Source organism: Cetorhinus maximus, chromosome 17 (genome assembly GCF_964194155.1).
Source record: "Cetorhinus maximus chromosome 17, sCetMax3.hap1.1, whole genome shotgun sequence".
NCBI classification, from domain to species: Eukaryota; Metazoa; Chordata; class Chondrichthyes; order Lamniformes; family Cetorhinidae; genus Cetorhinus; species Cetorhinus maximus.
In genome coordinates this window covers 69704495-69723118 of record NC_135895.1, presented here as the reverse complement: position 1 = coordinate 69723118, position 18624 = coordinate 69704495, and the positions used below count along the sequence as shown (strand labels likewise).

At 48.1% G+C, this 18624-nt stretch overlaps 1 long non-coding RNA gene across 2 annotated transcripts in view; it reads left to right on the top strand.

Annotated features, from left to right (window-relative positions):
• LOC144692491 (uncharacterized) overlaps positions 1-9381 on the top strand; it is a 70484-nt gene extending 61103 nt beyond the window's left edge. For both annotated transcript variants that reach the window (XR_013579328.1, XR_013579329.1), the window contains exon 3: positions 9244-9381. This is a non-coding gene — a long non-coding RNA (uncharacterized LOC144692491). The remainder of the gene's footprint in view (positions 1-9243) is intronic.
• Positions 9382-18624: the final 9243 nt, after the last annotated feature.

The window sequence follows — 18624 nt, the reverse complement described above, 5'->3', positions numbered from 1 at the left end:
TGTGAAATGCGTGCTGAAAACCTCAGCACTGCTGGGGTGGGGGCGGGATGAGGGCGGGTGATGACGTCACTGCTGGCGCGGATGAGCGCTGCACGAGAGCTCCCTGAAGATAGACAGCTGCCTCAGGGAGCTGCAGACATTCAAACGTTGAAATAAAGATTTAAAAAGCTGCAAAAAAAATGTCCATGCATTACAATCAAACACCTGAAAATACACCTCATAAAAATGCTGTCCACAGATATTTTTTTTTTATTTTACACGGAGATTTCAACCCGCCCTTGGATGAGATTTGATGAAAAATGTAAAGGCTGCCTGGCCGGTTTGCCTGTCCACCAACCCTAATGTTGGACGGACCATGACAAGCCAGAGACAATTGCTTAATGGGCTTAATTGCCCTCTTAATTGTCCGACTTTTGCACGCACACTACAAGCAAAATATCACGCGAGTGCACAATGACGTTGGGCACGCGCCCGCCCGTGGGATTTAAATTCTGTCCCTGGAGTATTGAACACAGTTTTAGTCTATTTACATAAGGAAGGATATTCTTGCCTTGGAGGAGGTGCAACAAAACCTAATTAGATTCCTGGGATGAGAGAACTGAATTATGATGAGAGATTAAAAGAATGGGCCTATACACTCTAGAGTTTAGAAGAATGAGAGATGATCTGTTGAAATGTGTAAAATTATTAGAGGACTTGACAGAGTAGATGCTTAGAGGTCATGCAGTCATATATGGCACAGAAGGAGGCCATTCAGCCCAGTGAGTCCATGCCGGCTTCCCACAGAACAATCCGGTCAGTCCCACTCCCATGCTTGGCCCCCATAGTCCTGCAAGTTTATTTCCATATTTCCTTCAAGTGTGCTGTACAATGTGCCTGCATGCCATTGTAATGTAAAAGTGCTCAGCAGAGCAAGGGTTAATGTGGAACTGGAGACTAGCCCCGCCCATGGTATGATGTATAGAGTCACAGGGTAATAGACTCAGAGAGAACAGTCTAGAGAGAACACACTGGAACCAGCCTGCATAGAGATAATACCACCATGCATGACAGTAACCTTGGATCTGTAAATAGTTAAATATTAACAATAAATGGTTCATGTTTAAATATAAGTCTCAGGTTCTCATCATTGAGACACCTAAAGAACCTATATTACAATAAAGTGCTCATCCAATTTCCTTTTGAAATTATTGATTTCACCACCCTCGTGGGCAGCAAGTTCCAAGCCATTATTACTTGCTGGTTAAAAAAGTTCTTCCTCCAATTCCCCTGCACCTCTTGCCCAAAATCTTAACGCTGTGTCCCCAGGTCCTTGTAACATCAGCTAATGGGAAGAGTTTTTCCTTGTCTACATTATCTAAGCCTGTCATAATCTTGTACACCTCTAGAAATACCTCCCTTCAATCTTCTTTGTTCCAAGGAGAACAACCTCAGCTTTTCCAACCTAACCTTGTAACTGAACCCCCCCCACCCCCTGTTGTTTCCCTTGGCTGGAGAATCTAAAACCAGGGATCATAATCTAAAGATAAGGGGTTAGTTATTTAGCACTGAGATGAAGAAGAATTTCTTCACTCAGAGGGTTGTGAACCTTTAGAATCCTCCACACCAGAGGCCTGTGGATACTCAGTCATTGAATTTTATCTATAGAATTTTTGGACAGTAAGGGAATCAAGGGACATTGAGATAAGTGGAAAAGTGAAGTTGACTTAGAAGTTCAGCCAGTATGTTATTGAATGGCGGAACAGGTTCGAGGAGCCATATGACCTACTCTTGCTCCTATTTCTTATATTCTTATGTTAAAGAAAAAATAAGTAATGATTCACACCTCAATGCATATGATGAATTACTTATGGAAATTGGTGGCTGTTGTTATGCAAAGGTGAAAACCATTTTGCACACAGTAAAATGGCTGAAACAGCAATAAAATGATGATGAGTTCATGTGGTTTTGGTGATAGTGTTAAATATTGGAATTTTGATCTTCTTTCAATAGTGTCATGGGATTTTAAGATCCACACAAACCAATAGAACAGATATATGGGGCCTCAGTTGAACACCTCACTTCTGGCAATTTTTTAATTCACTGATAGGATGTGGGTGTCACTGGCTAGGCCAGCATTTATTGCCCATCTCTAATTGCCCTTGAGAAGGTGGTGGTGAGCTGCCTTCTTGATCTGCTGCAATCCATGTGATGTAGGTACCCCCACAGTGCTGTTAGGGGGGGAGTTGCAGGATTTTGACCCAGTGACAGTGAAGGAATGGCAATATGTTTCCAAGTCAGGTTGGTGTGTGGCTTGGAGAGGAACTTACAGGTGGTGGTATTCCCATGCTTCTGCTGCCCTTGTCTTTCTAGATAGTAGTGGTTGTAGGTTTGGAAGGTGCTGTCTAAGGAGCCTTGGTGAGTTCCTGCTGTGCACCTTGGAGATGGTACATACTGCTGCCACTGTTTGTTGATGGTGGAGGGAGCAAATGTTTGTGAATGAGGTGCCAATCAAATGGGCTGCTTTGTCCTGGATGGTGTTGAGCTTCTTGAGTGTTGTTGAAGCTGCACTCATCCAGACAAGTGGAGAGTATTCCATCACACTCCTGACTTGTGCCTTGCAGATGGTGGACAGGTTTTGGGGAGTCTCGAGGTGATTTACTTGCCACAGGATTCCTAACCCCTGACTTGCTCTTGTAGCCACAGTATTTATATGGCTAGTCCAGTTCAGTTTCTGGTCAATGGTAACCCCCAGGGGTTGATAATGGGGGATTCAGCTATGATAATGCCACTGATGGGATGGTAATTGGTTGGGATGGATTTGCTCTGCTTTTTGTGTACAGGACATACCTGGGCAATTTCCATACTACCAGGTAGATGCCAGTTTTATAGCTGGACTGAAACAGCTTGGCCGGGGGCGCAGCAAGTTCTGGAGCACCAGTCTTCAGTACTATTGCCGGAATATTGTCAGCCTTTGCAGTATCCAGTGTCTTCATCCGTTTCTTGATATCATGCGGAGTGAATCGAATTGGCAGATGACTGGCATCTGTGATGCCCTCCAGAGGAGGCCAAGATCCACTCAGCACTTCTGACTGAAGATTGTAGCAAATGCTGCAGCCTTACGTTTTGCAATGATGTGCAGACCACATCATTGAGGAAGGGGATATTTGTGGAGCCTCCTCCTCCAGTGATTTGTATAATTGTCCACCACCATTCACGACTGGAGGTGGCAGGACTGCAGAGCTTAGATCTGATCTGTTGGTTGTGGGATTGCATTCCCTCAGTATTGCACTGGTGTGGCAACCTAGATTATATAGACACAGTGCTGGAATAGAACTTGAACCTATAACGTTCCTGCTCAGAGGCTAGCAGAAAAGCTCAGCTTTGTAAAACTTTGATAAGAACTACTTTGTTGATCCCTTTGATTTCATAATGACAATAAAAATGACTGCAATTAGAACTGCAGAGATTATGTCACTATGGGGAGGATTTTTCCCTTGTAGGGCAGGACGGGTGGGGGTGGTCAGGAAGCCGACAGCCACTTGTGATTTCACGCTGTCGGGCCAATTAAGGCCCACTGAGCGTGAAACGCGAGCAGTAGCGTTCAGTGCTGCCTGTGTTGTGGGGTGTTGGGAAAGGAGGGAGAGCGCAAACTTCGCGCATGAGCATGGGTGCACGCTTGAAAATCTCCCTGAGGCACAGAGCTGCCTCAGGGAGATGGACGTTTTTCAAAATAATAAGTAAAGATTTTTAAAATGTTATAAAACATGCCCCCTCATGTGACTCTGTCACATGAGCAGGGACATGTTATTAATTAAATTTTAAAATTTTGATTTTATTTTTATTTGCTGTTGGAAACCTCACCCTGCCCGTGGATGAGGTTTTCTAATAGATGCAAAGGCTGCTTGGCCTTTTCACCTGCCCGCCAAGTGTAAGGTTGGACAGGCAGTGAGAAATTTCTCTCAATTAACTTTTTAATGGCCTGAATAGGCCTTTAAATTGTCAGCTGCTGACTCTGGGGTGTGCCTGCTGACCGAAATATTGCACGAGTGCGCAATGACGTCGGGGCGCTCTGCAGATAAAATGTGCAGATAAAATGAAAAATTCCAAAAGCTGAAATCTGTAATCAAAATAGAAAAGGGGCCATTTTCTGACTTTGCACCCATGGCAGAAATTCCATCTCAGTGTCCAGTGTGTGCTCCTGATGGGTGACCTCCCTGCCAGTAGCAAAAAAAAAATCAGAAAATTACCCCTAACATTATGAAAATTATGAAAAATAAAGAAAGATTAGAAAGAAAGAAAAAGAAAGACTTGTATTTTCATTTTCACCGTTCACAACCTCAGGATGTTCCAAAGTGCTTTATACCCAATGAAGCACTTTTGAACTACAGTGACTTTTGTAATGTAGGAAACACTACAACCAATTTGCGCACAGCACGATTGTGGGTGGAATTTTCCCAGATTTGCACTAATTGCGGTTGCAAGCGGGTAAAACAAAGATTTACCCGCCAGCTGTGTTGGTGGGTTTTCACGCCATATCATCCCACACCCGCCTCATTATTTATGCATTCCCGGAAACACGTTGTTTCCATGGCGGCTAGGCTCTCATTTGCCCTCACCCCGCGTTGCATCACACCAGCTGCCATGTTTAAAAGGCAGCTGCCAGCACACCGCTCATCGCTACCAGCTCACCATTGCTGCCCGGGAGATATGGCCAGCAAAGGAAAAAAGACTGCAGCTTCCACGTTTAATGAGGGTCCCAAGAGCTGGATGCTGTGGAGGCCCGCCGGGATCTCCTGTACACCAGCTCTGGCTGCAGGATGGGCAGCAATGTGACCAATCTGGCTTGGGAGGTCAGTGCCAATGCCTTTCAGAAGAGAACAGCAAGAGGATGAATGATCTCCACAGTTCCGCCAGGGTAAGTCGCTCTTTTCATCACTCTCAACTCACACACTCACGAACCCATCACACATCTACAGGGCTCTCAGCTACTGCCAGTTCAAGGGACCATTCACTCTCTCACATACACCTTCATTGTCCTCAGCCCGTCCATGGGACCACTCCACGTGATATCAAGAAATGGCTGAAGGCACTGGGTACTGCAAAGGCTATGGGCCCTGACAATATTCCGGCAATAGTACTGAAGACTTGTGCTCCAGAACTTGTCGTGCCCAACTCACTCACCACCTTGATTTGGAAATATATCGCCGTTCCTTCACTGTTAATGGGTCAAAATCCTGCAACTCCCTCCCTAACAGCACTGTGGGTGTACCTACACTACATGAACTGCAGCAGTTCAAGAAGGCAGCTCACCACCACCTTCTCAAGGCAACTAGAGATGGACAATAAATGCTGGCCCAGCCAGCAAAGCCCATGTCCCACGAATGAATAAAAAAAAACTCACCACCCACACATGCCAGGCACATGTATCACCTGGCCTGGCAGGTGTCCTGCTTACACTTTCTCCATCTCTATCCATGCAGGACAAGCTGGCACACAACAAGAGAGAGAGGTCACAGACCGATGGCGGAATGCCCGAAATCAGGGTCCTCATGGACTTTGAAAACAGAGCCATCCAGCTGGCCAGCCACGATCTGAACTGATCCTGTGCTGACGGTGAGGTTGCGCTGCTCTACCAAGTGAGGATTCAGCAGTGCAACGTCCAGCAGACAACCATGCTGTAAGTAATGTGTCCTCTTCCACAGGTCACTGCCATGCACTAATTATCTCCTCTTGCTTTCGCTAGCACATCTTGCCAAACAACTGAGAGAGTCCATGACCCAGGGCCTCCAATCAAGCCCCAAAGAAACCTCCGAAGGGGAATCTGAAGGAACTCTCCCTGAAGACCCATCACAGCGCTCACTCACACCCTCCACCAGCGCAGAGACACACGCCTCGGTGGGACCGAGCTCTAGAATAGGCATGGGATCACATACTGGTGAGCACATCGCACTTTCTGATCCACAGCAGGCGGCAGCAGGGATTTCCCAGGTCCCCAGCATTTGAAGGGCTGGAGCTGCAAAGGCAAGCTAGGGAACATCAGGAAGAGATGTCCGCTGCACTCAGATTGCAAGGCACGATGGAAGAGTCCGACCGTTTTCAGGCTGAGGAGATAGCGCGGGCATTGCAAAGCATCGAAATCAACACTAGCAGGATGGCGGCCGCGATGGAAACTTTGGTCCAGGACGTCACTTCTGCACTGCTGCACGGGCTTAACTCCATTGCTGATGCCATAGTTGGCCTCTAACAGTGTGTATGCGAGAGGAGTGCCAGGCAGCTCGATCTCACTCCAGCTACCCCTTCACCTCATAGGGTCAGCCAGCAGCCCTCGGGCACCCATAGGGAGGCGGATCAACATGTGCACACTGCAGGGTCATCCACCCAGGTGACTCCAGGAGTGACCGGCCCATCCAAATCCCCTCTTTGTGACCTCCATAGCCCCAGCTTCACAGGCTGAGAAGGATGCCACTGCCACACAGCAGGACTCTGAAAGCAGGCCGGGGCCTACCACGTCTCAGCCTTCCAGAGGACGCCCGCCAAAGTCATCAGAGACAGGGCGTTGCAGTCAGCAGGCTACCTCCACCTCCGCTGTGGATGTCCAGGGAGCACCAAGATGTAGCGGCAGGGTTAAAGCAGTTAAGGAGAATTAGTTGCACAGCCTGGGCACGGGATTTGGTCACTTGTACGTACTGTTCACCATTGTCAATAAACTCCTAAGAATATCTCCCTGCCTGTGACTCCTCGTTATGATGAGCAGTGTTCTTGTCACTCGGATGTGAAACCTTTCAGCACAAGATAAAAGGCAGCTGTCTCAGTCCAGGGCCACTTCCATGTGTTCTGTGCAGCCTTCAAACCATAATGATGGTCCGGCCTCACACTCCCTGGAAACATTACTGATGCCTCGGCGGTGTTTGTGATTGCTGCTAGAATATAGTGGGCAGGCGCCACGTAGTTCTTGCATTCTCTCTGTGTGCTCTCAGGACATTTAAGGTGGGGCTGGCCCCCATGACACCAGCGTCTGCGACCATTGATGCTGTGCACCAACTCCTAAAGGGCTCAGGTGGTGAAGGTGGACACAGCATCGGATGCGTCTAAAGTTTCATGGCTGTGTCTGTATGAGATGGCCCTGTTCATGGAGCACGTAAGTGAGCTGCCCTCGGCTAGACAGGAGTAAGACATTCTCAGAGGCTATGTGAAGATTCATGGAGTGTCCTCACTTCACGTCATCATCATCCTCCTGCGATCAAGTGACTATTAGGGCCTCCACTGTGTCTCCATGACAGGAGCATTCTCACAGAGGTTTTTGGCACTGCAATAAGCCAGACTGGAGTCAAACGTTCACAACTGCAATGTGAGGATCTATGGGGACACCTCGCTGAATGTCGTCATCATCCTCCACAAACTTGGCAGCTATGAGGGCCTCCCGAGCATGCTTGCCTTGTCTAGCCAGTGCGATAGCCTCATCCCTATCATCGTCACCACCGAGGACCTCCTCACCCTCATCCCCGCTGCCGTCCTCCTCATCAGAGGAGACCTCCAGCTCCTCCATCTCCTCCTCAACTAGCTCGTCTCCCCGTTGGAGCGCCAGGTTGTAAAGGGCGAGCAGACGACGATGATGTGTGACACCCTCTATGGACTAAATTGCAGGGCACCGCCAGACCAGTCCAGGAACTGGAACCACATCTTCAGCATCCCGATGGTCTGCTCCACCAAATTGCAAGCTGCAGCATGAGCTTCATTATACCGTCGCTCTGCTGCAGTCTGAGGCCGCATCATGGGTGTCATTAGCCACGGCCTTGGCGTGTAGCCCTTGTCCCTGAGGAGCTACCCCTGCAGCCTGTATGGACCTTGGAAGCCTGCAGGGATCTGCGAGCGACTGAGGTTGTAGGCGTCATGCACACTCCCTGGAAACCGTACGCATACCTGCAGGATGTGCTTCTGGTGGTCGCATACCAGCTACACGTTCAGTGAGTGGAACCCCTTGCGTAGTCCACCGTGTGTAGTGACAGAGACCTGAACGCCACATGGGTGCAGTCGATTGCACCCTGCACCTGTGGAAATCCCGAGATCTGGGCGAATCCAAGGATGCAAGGGCCATTGGATTCGCCCAGATCCCGGGATTCCCACAAGTGCAGGGTGCGAAGATAATGAGAAAGTCTTCACACACAAAGCCATAAATGAAATTGGGGAATTTCAACAAAAAGAGGAACAAATATGTTTTCTGGGTGAGGTTAAAGACCCCAAATATACAGTCTGGAATGCAGATGTTTGTGTCAATAGACATATCACTAATTTCAAACTGGATACAGGAGCAAGCGTAACGGTCTTATCAGACAAAGAACTGTGGCTACTAACACAATGCTTGAAGCCAAATGAAATCCAGTTATATGGCTCAGGAGGGATCACACTACAGGTCAAGGGTACATTGCAGGCAGCGCTCCAGTACAAGCGAAAACATACTGGAAACATTATATGTTCTTCGCCATCAAGAATTCCCTCTTGTAAGCTGAAACGCTTGTGTAGACCTCAACCTCATCAAGACAGCTGGAATGTCAATCAACAGACCTCCAAGGGTGACATTAAAACTGAGCCCCTCAAACTATCCAACTGCACTGAAGATCTGGATTGGAACTTGAACATATCCAATGACCCAGCCTTCGCTTCTCTCAGGGGAAGGGAATTCCACAGAATGGATATGCAGAGTAATGGTTTGCGGCAGGTATTTGGGAAGGCTAAGTACTCAACAGAAGCAAAATTAAAGGTGACATGTTGGGTGACAGGAGGGGAGGAGACAAGAGAGAAGGGCCTGAGAGGGGTAAGAGAAAAAAAGGAGATAGAAATAATTAGCTCAGGTCTGAGCAGCAGCCAAATGAGCATGCAAATAGACACAATTTAGGTTCTGGTTAGGAACAGAGTACTGGTACACTCAGTACCCAAACATTCAACGAAATGTTACAAAATCTGACAAACTGTCAGCCCACAGGTGCAAAACTTCACTAAACAGTAACATACACCACAAAACAAGGTGCATAACCGAAGTTGTCCTTTTTGTGTGTCTCCCTGTACAGGTAAAAGTGCCAATTTCTCCTCTGTCTGATTTCCCTGATGATCTATTATGTAAAGGCATTAACATCTCATTTCTACTGAGTCTCCAATGGTTTAGTGACTAAACATATGATCATGTCTAATCCTTTGCTGATGAATATTTCATTTGCTATATGAGCATTCTTAAAAGATGGTCATCCCATGCAATTATTTTTGCAGTAGTCAGCAAGAACCCAAGATACTCAAAAGGAAAATAATAAACACCTTCAGAACAGATAATTTTGAAAAACAGCAGAACCCCTGTTCCTATGAAGAACTGATGGTGTATCAATAAAGAGTGGTGGTGCCTTATCTTAGGTGAGAGCTATTTTCATAAATTACATCATTGTATAAATAACTTGCCCTTTCACCTTTAACTTTATGGTTCTGTAAATTCAGGGATAGCTGGTAAAATGCTAACTCTTGGGAATTGACTGATTGAAACATCATTTGTGCCCTGTGTTAAGCTTGCGTTGAAATTCCAATGTGCCCTATTTTTAGCACTTGATTAACATATCCAGGTCAAATTCCTTATGAACTGTTTTAATTAACTAAACCATTAATCTGGTTATCAAAAATTGTATTAAATTCCCAAGTACCCTATCTTAACAAAGTTGTTGATAAAATAATGCAAACATAATGTTGATGCTGGTGTGTTATTCAGTGCCCTGAATAATACCTTAATGAAAAATTCCAACCTTGAGTGTCATCTTGGCCCATTGATAGCATCTCTTCCTCTTAGTCATAAATGTGCCATGTTCAAGTAGGATTCAGACTGGAGCACATGATCTCAGCTGATATGTTGATGCAGTACTGAGGGAGCAGATGCTGCATTGCTAGAGGTGCTGTCCTTTGCATGAGATATTAAGCCGAGTCTCGATCTTCCCACTCAGGTGGACTTAAAAGGTCCCACTGCATTATTTGAAGAAGAGTAGGAAGTTCTCCCATGGAGTAAATTTTACGTGGATGGGATTACCCACTGTAAAGACCGTTGGCACCGCGCCAATCAGAAAGCTGCTGCTGACAGCATAATATGCTAGGGGTGGCGTTAATTACTTAATAGTAGGACCTCCAACCCCCAGGGACAGGAAGCCCTACCCATGCCAGAACACAGTGGCGATCACTGTTGGGACTACATGGAGTCCCGAGCAGATGTCTTCCGGACTTAAGCTAAGTTCGGGAATTTTGGGTGGGCATATTTTCATGACCCCAGCAAGAGGGGGAAGGGGTATGGGGCTGGTTGTGTTAGAGAGGCCAGGAAGGAGGCACAAAGTAGAGCTTCCACCTTGAGGGGTTGCCCCTAAAGGAGGTATCCCCTTTGCACCTGCCTTTAGCCCAAGCTGTCAAAGCTGCTTGGCTGGCCCCTTCCTTCTGCGTTCCCCAGTCAAAGTAATTTAGTGGTGAAGGCAGATTGAGGCCCTTAAGTAGCTGCTTATTGCCTACCAGGGGCCTCAGTAGGCCTGAGGCAGGAGGGTTGCCTGATGCTTCATCCACCCCCCCTGTGATAATAACCCTGACTGGTCGGGGGTGGGCAGGAAAGCAGTAGGCTGGCCACCCACTTTATTTTCCATGCCTCCCTGCGTTCAGAGACACTGCCAAGGGTGTGGTGGGGGCAGGGCATAAAATTCACTCCTGTATTCTGTCCAACATATGAAAGGGGACAATAGGGAGAGAGGGCAGTGGCTGGGATCAGGAAAGTGGTAGCGGCAATCAGGTGGCCAGTCAAGGTCATGATCGGGGTAGGGATACTCCTGCTCCATATTTAGGTAAATATATCTTGAGCAGTAGGAAACCGAACTAAAGTATATGGTTGGCGCAGAAGGACCCTTGAGATAATGACTCTCACTTTGCTGATCATGGCTGTTAAGTCTCATGATTTTACAGTGATATACAAAAATGTGAGGCATACAACTTGATAAACCTCATTTTACTGTTAAATTCAGAATAAAAAAATACTTTTTAAAAATGTTAATTAAAATATAACTAAATTAGATTTAGCTACTCTGTCCAGGTTTGAACTGTGTGGAGGTAGGTGATCAAAACCAGGCTTGTGATAACAATACTACAATTGGTTATAATGCCCTGGGTTAGGGAAATGAAAATAAAGGCCAGAGCCCCTGCTCCTAATCATGATACAGCATACTGCTATAAGTGGGGGACAGCTGAGGACGTTGTAATATCCTGCACAGTCAGAAAGGCAGCTGGCATTCACTGCTAAGGGTCATTCAGGGAGGAGGTATCAGAGGCCAAATAGTTCCGCTAGAACCGTGGACCTGCAGTGAGAGAGGCAATGGCTTCAAGGTAGGGAGCAGGGAGATAACAGAAGAAAGCTACAGAGAAAAACCGATTTAAAAGAAAATAAATTCCACAAATGGCAGATAAGGGAATTCAAATCTAAGCAGTCCCAAGCACTCTGGAGGCAGTATGGCTAGGGAATGATTCATCACACCAATAAACACAATGTGAAGAAAATTGCTGCCTCTGCATATCCAATCTATTCTATTTAGAGAACTCATCATCTGACATAATACTGAACCATTCTGGCAAAATCCATTTCCTGGTCTGGATAATGGATACAATGGCTTAAAATAAAACAAACAAGGCAACAGGTATCCTGTTAATGTTTATTTACACAGAGAGAGCGGTATTTACTTGAGGCCACAAAGGGAGCAGGGTTCATGGGGAGGATTTCTGGACTGGGAATACTGCATTAAGGGTTTCCCGGACATCCTGCAAGATTAAATTACGGGATGTTGTTTGCATATTTTCATTAGCTTTCCCACCTGACAGCTAGTCTGAATGACAGAATGGCTACCTCGTGTGGACAAGCAGCCGAACGTAGGTGACAGGTAAGTCGTTGGGGGGTGATTGGAGATTGTAGGGAATTTGGAGAATGGGGCAGGGGTGGGCTAAAGAGATCATGAGAGGCAATTGCAGGTCACAGATCAGAGGGAGGGGTGACAGAGGGAAGCCTGTCAGGCCTGGAGGAAACACTTACTCCTCCTGGCCCACAAGTAATGGTGTAAATGCAATTAACTTATAGATTGGACTCTTCTTGCCTCCTTTTACCTGTTGTCATTGCTGAACCCTGGGGAAACCCAGCTGACATTAGTTAAAATGCAGGAATGCCTCCTTAAAATATTTCAGTGATGGACCCTACTGCTGAGATTGGCCTGCCCCGACACCCCTCTGTTAAAACTGGAGGAGGGTGGGTTGGAATTGGGGTGAGGTTTGGTTTGAAATTTAACTAAGTTTTACTTCCCATCTGACCTAAACTCACCTATTCCTAGGGTTAAAACTACTGTCAGCAGACAGTGTGCTAATAAATTCAAGCAAGCACACTGGGGGAATTCTGAAGCAAGTGGGTGTGCTGTTATGGGAAACTGGAAAAAGGAAGTCTTACTCAGAGCAAGCAAATTCAAATTTATTTGTTAATGTTTCCAAACCAATCTCGGATGAGCTTCTAGTGAAAATTTCACTTCAGTAATCAATTTATTCAGAAGCCTTGAAATCAGCCAAACCCCTTTACAACACTCCTTTTAGACTTTTGCAAACTGAAACAAGTATAGACATTACCAAACACGAGCATAATCAAAGCAACAGCAAAAAGAAATCAACCAGTAACAAACCTGCTGCTGTTCAGTTGTGCAAGATTAAGAAAGGGTATTCGCTGGAGCATTGAGCTCCAAAATGGCATAGCTGGCACCAAGCCACAGTTGCACACTGATTGATGTCATGATGTGCTTGTTTCTAAGAGCTCAACCTCTAAAAATGACTAATAAAAATAATTCCATAAAGCAAGCCACATGGGAATCTAGGTGACTTCCTTGAACTTTTGTGCTCTACTTTTTGCCTTGAATTTAATCCTAGAACCAGAAAATTCTGCCCCCAAGTTGAAAGTATGTCTGCTAAGGAGTAACTGTCTGAGTGATCAATATGGCTGCTATTGCGATTCATCCCAAATGTGTGTGCGTGTGTCACTGAAGGCATTTTGGAGCTCTTGTTGCACTCATAACACCCAAAGACATGGTTCAATTTTTCTTCCAGGGATCCTGACTTTTACAAGGGATAAAAAGCAGGTCCCAAACCCAGAATTACTGGCAGTGAGACATGCTCAGCAACTTTACCACAAGCGGTCTCCTAATTGGTTGCCTATGGGTTCGCTGTCCAATTAAGGAAGGCAGGCATGCTTCTGATGCCGCTGGCCAAATCAGAGGGCTGACAGCTCTGAAGCCTCAGCAATGCCAAGTGGTCACCGCTGAGGAATGCAGGAGACCTTGGGAGGTAGGCCAGGTAAGCAAAAAAGAAAATTTTAAAATCACCATGCGGAGTAACAGAGGGCAAGCTCCTCCGTGGAGGTTATTGGGCCTGTGGGTTCTGCCTTCCCTTCCCGCGGACCCTTCTTTAGCCCAGGAGACCTTCCTTCCTGGGCTGCTGCTGAGAGGCTGTCTCCATTTAGATGGTGGCATTCCCACAGACTGGGGGTTCTCGCCACTATCGGCAAAATGCCAATAGCAACATAAGTTGGCCCTTTACAAAAATAAATCGGCTGCCTGATTCCTTAGGGCAAGCCTCTCTGCATCCAGTCCTGCCTTGATAAAATGCACCGCCAGCAGGATTTTTTTTATTTGTTCATGGGATGTGGGTGTCACTGGCTAAGCCAACAGTTATTATCCCTAATTGCCCTTGAGAAGGTGGAGGTGAGCTGCCTTCTTGAACTGCTACAGTCCATGTGGTGTAGGTACACGCACAGTGCTATTAGGGAGGGAGTTCCAGGATTGCGACCCAGCGACAGTGAAGGAATGGTGATATATTTCCAAGTCAGGATGGTGAGTGGCTTGGAGGGAAACTTCCAGGTGGTGGTGTTCCCATATGTCTGCTGTCCTTGTCCTTCTAGATGGTGGTGGTTGTGGGTTTGGAAGGTGCTGTCTAAGGAGCCTTGTTGAGTTCCTGCAGTGCATCTTATCCATGGTGCACACTGGGTGGATGTTTTCCGTGCCCATTGGCGGCGGTGTGAGCGGACAATATGGCAAGAAGCCAGCCAAAAATCAGTTTCACAATATCGTGAAACCAGTTTGCAATTGTCTGCTCTGCCCATCAGTGGCGGGCCGCGTTTTACGCCATTGGATGTCGGAAACTTAATTATAATACGTCTGCATAACATTATAAACCCAGCTCGCCAGAATCACCCCACCACGTCAAATTTACCACCCACGGCAGCGGGAAAACACTCTGACGCACAACATGTCTTGACAAGTGTGACCTGCAGAAGTTGGGACTTACGTCAGGGCCTTGCTCACATCATGGGCATCTGAGGAGCAGAAGATGCTGAAGCCTGACAGCAACAGGACCCTGGAGGAATGTCCATCACATGCTGGGTGGATTCTAATGGACATGGCTCTGCCGCGAAGCAGCTCACAGAAGGTGGAAAGTCACCGTTGAGGTTCTGCTCAGTGTCTTGGCCATGGTCTGCAACCATGAGGGGGTGGAGAAGAAGGTCCAGCTGTATTTGGGAGAGGAAGATGTACCAAGGGGTGGGAGAGGAAGGTCTAGGTTCGACTGGGAGAGGAAGATGTGTCAGGGGAGGGGGGAAAACAAAGGTATCGGGAGATGAGGTTGGGAGGGAGGGTGTAACGGGGGAGCATACGGCAACTGGGGATGTAGGTGTAAGGGGGCGGGATGGTGTAAGGGAAGGAGTTTGGAGGGGGAAGGAGTCCGGAGAGGGGAAGGAGTTCGGGGGAAGAAGGAGTCCGGAGAGGGGAAGGAGTTCCTGGGGGGAAGGAGTCCGGAGGGGGGGATGTATAGGTGAACATGCAAGGGAGGGGTCTGTGGAGTCGATGAATGCATCCTGAGGAGCGAGCTGAAGGTGGGCGTGGTCGGAGGGAATGGTGAGAATGACCAAGGGCAGAGTGAGGCAGTAGGATGGGAGGGTGAGGGTGTGACAGTATCAATAGAGGGGATGGCGATTGATGCTGGTGACTCGGAAGTAGACACGGACCCTGGGCGTGAGAAGGAGGAGGTCGGGGAGGTTATTGTGGATGGGGGTGGGATTTTCGGGAAGGTAGGAAGTGCACGTTCATCTGGACATCCCTGAAAAAAAGGGTTGTGACTGGTAGGTGATGGTGGGGAGGTGGCCAGGGTGTCAACTGTGATGGGGGAAAGGAAATGGGTGACTGGGGGAGGGGAAAGGACGGGGGCCTGAAGTAAAACTATACCACTACCATGCTTGTTAAGTCAAAAGTGAAATGAGACTCGTTGTGGGCGAGAACAGGTGCTGCATGGGAGTGTGATCAGTGTGAGGCGAAGATACAGGTCAGCTCAGATGGACAACTGAAAGTGAACCCCAGCAGGCAGCATTGAAAATGCTCAGGACAGTGAGATGAGTGTGATGTGGGAAGGATCCGCATGCATAAGAGAGTGCTTGCACAAAGCTCTGCCACATACACACTTCTCCCTCCAGAATCACTCATGGTCCGACTGTGTGGGGGGAGGGATGGGCTACAGGCGGCTGACTCATGATGGCTGTAAATGAAGCTGAAGCACACCACTACACATTATTCAATGAAAGTGAACATATTTTCAGATTGTAAAGTGACAAAATGTGTTCAGCCATGCAACGAACTGTGATCAGAATTTCTTAACTTTTCAACGTCTTAGACTTTTCAGTTATGCCCTGACATCCGCAGCAGGGGTGGAGACAGCCTGTGCAATGGTTGGCCCTGTGGCCTCTGATGACTTTGGCATGGGTCCTCTGGAGAGCCAAAGCCATAGGGGTCCCAGCTTGCTTTGGTTGTCCTCCTGTGAGCCAATTGCTCCCTCTGTGGTGACAGAGGATGAGGTTGAGGGGGTTACAGGCAAAGGAGACTCAGAGGGAGAGGACAGCCTCTGAGATTCCTGAGTGGTGTCCAGCTGTCGCTCCTCTTCCCATCGGGTGCCTGAGGGCCTCAGCCTGACTCCTTGAGAGGAAGGAGCACCTCGAGGGATGTCAAGGTGCCCCTTTTCCCTCTTGCATTGCCACTGCAGGAACTCACCCATGGCTACCACGATGGAGTGCAGGTCTGCATTCATCTCTGCCTTCTGCTGGACCAGGGTCTCCATGGCGTCCGCCATCCTTCTAATGGAGACCTTCATATGCGCACATGTGGGCACCACTTCATCAGAGAGCAGGCGGACGCACTCCTCTGACTTGGGGTGCCACTCTGTTGTGGGCTTCTAGTAGCTCTGCGTGATGTTCCCCCGCCTTCTGCTGACTCTTCACGATGAGTTCGAAGTTTGAATCCAGAGGCCCGTCACCTGATTCAGATCTCGCAGATGCCTCTTTTCCAGCAGTCCTCAGAGTGCCAGGGAGCTCAGCTGAACTTGCCTCCTCCTGCTGTGAACATAGGTCCATGTGGTGACCACGCGATTACGAACCCGAGCCTGCTCTAGATCTAGGTTCCATCGAGGTGTGTGTTTCTGCGCTGGTGACGGGTGTGCATAAGCACTGTGACAGCTCTTCTCCTCACAACATTAAGAATTATTTAGATGAGCACTTGAAACGCCATGGCATTCAGGGCTACGGACCTAGTACTGGAAAATGGGATTAGAATAGATAGGTGCTTGATGGCTGGCACAGACATGATGGACCGAAGGGCCTGTTTCTGTGCTGTATAACTCTATGACTATAACTCTATGACTCTTCCAGGCTGCTTATTTCCAGCTCTTCAATGGGGGAGGCGGCCTCTTGGTTGGAGATAAGGACGTGGATGGAGCTGAGAGAACTGGCCGGCTAGGCAGAGCTCCCCGTGAACCAAAGTAGAGACAATTAGTGCATGGCAGCAGAGTGAGCACTTGTTTGCATTGAGAGAGGGATGATGTGGTGCAGGATCCTCACGTGGGTGTGTGCTGCTGACCTCACCATTGCTGCAGGCACGGTCTACATCCTCACCAGTCAGCGCGATGGCATGCTTCTCAAAGCGAGTGAGGGGCCTAATGTGGGCCATTCCACCCCCGGTCTGGGACCTCTCCCTGCTGCTTTGAGCCAGCTTCTCCTGCAAAAAAAGGTATGGAGAGAGTGTGAGCCGGACACAAGGCACTGTATGGAATGTTTATGTGGTGAGCAGAGCCATGGATGGGATGAGGATGCGAGCTCCAGAGGGTATGAGCCTGATGGAGATGGAGGGTGTTTGAGAGTGATGCTGCCGCTTGAGATGTGAGATGCTTGTGGGTGTGCGATGGGTTTGTGAGTGTGTGAGTTGAGAGTGACGAGAAGAGTGACTTACCTTGGCGGAACGGATGAGATCATTCATCCTCTTGCGGCACTGGATGGCTGTCTTCTTTTGCAGGGCATTGGTGCTGACCACCGTTGCCATCGCCTCCCATGCCAGATTGGTGACCTTCCTTGCTGGTCTTCGCCCAGAGTGGGGGTAGAAGATATCACGGCAAGTCTCCACAGTGTCCAAAAGGCACTCGAGGGTTGCATCTTAAACCAGAAGCTGCAGCCTCCTTACCTTTTGGGGCCATGTCTCCTTTGCAGCAGTCCTGGGCCGGAAGCACTGAGAGGTGTGTGCATGGCTGCACTTCAAATATGGTGCCCGGCGTGATGAAGTGGCGAGGTGATGGCGTGGTGGGCAAATGAGAGCCTGTCCGCCATTGAAACGGCGTGTTTCCTGGGAATGCATGATTAATGAGGCAGCTAGCAAAGCAGCCATTGCGGCCAGCAGTTAAAACTGGGACGATTCCGCCCACTGCTGCCACTGTGCACCGGTGGTGGATGGAGTGAATGTTTGTGGATGGGATGCCAATCAAGTGGGCTGCTTTGTCCTGGATGGTGTCAAGCTTCTTGAGTGTTGTTGGAGCTGCACTAATCTAGGCCAGTGGAGAGTATTCCATCACACTCCTGACTTGTGCCTTGTAGATGGTGGACAATCTTTGGGGAGTCAGGAGGTGAGTTACTCGCCGCAGGGTTCCTAGCTTCTGACCTGCTCTTGTAGCCACAGTATTTATATGGCTAGTCCAGTTCAGTTTCTGGTCAATGGTAACCCCCAGGATGTTAATAATGGGGGATTCAGTGATGGTAATGTCATTGAATGTCAAAGGGCTCTGGTTAGATTCTCCCTTGTTGGAGATGGTCATTGCCTGGCAATTGTGTGGCATGAATGTTACTTGCAAATTGTCAGCCCGAGCTTGAATATTGTCCAGGCCTTGCTGCATTTGAACATGGGTGCTTCAGTATCTGCTATTCTGTGTGGCCTCAGTTATTAGATATATTACTCGGTAAGTCAGGACACTATGGGCTGGATGTTCACACCATATTGGCAGAAATTGATCAGAAATGGGGTAGTGAGGCCTACCACTATGTCCTTGCCTCTGTTGTTACTGCCAGGAGTCTTGCTACTCCTCTCCCCTGCCTCCAGCAGGAACGTTTGCCGACTGCCCCTTGACTACCTTCTTACTTAAATAATGACAGGGCTGTGGGATCCTGGGACCAGGCCCAAATCCCTGCTTCACATTTTTACTACCCCAACTCCAGGAATCTCCATGAGAGGGATGGCAGTAGACACTCTGATCATCCAACTCTTT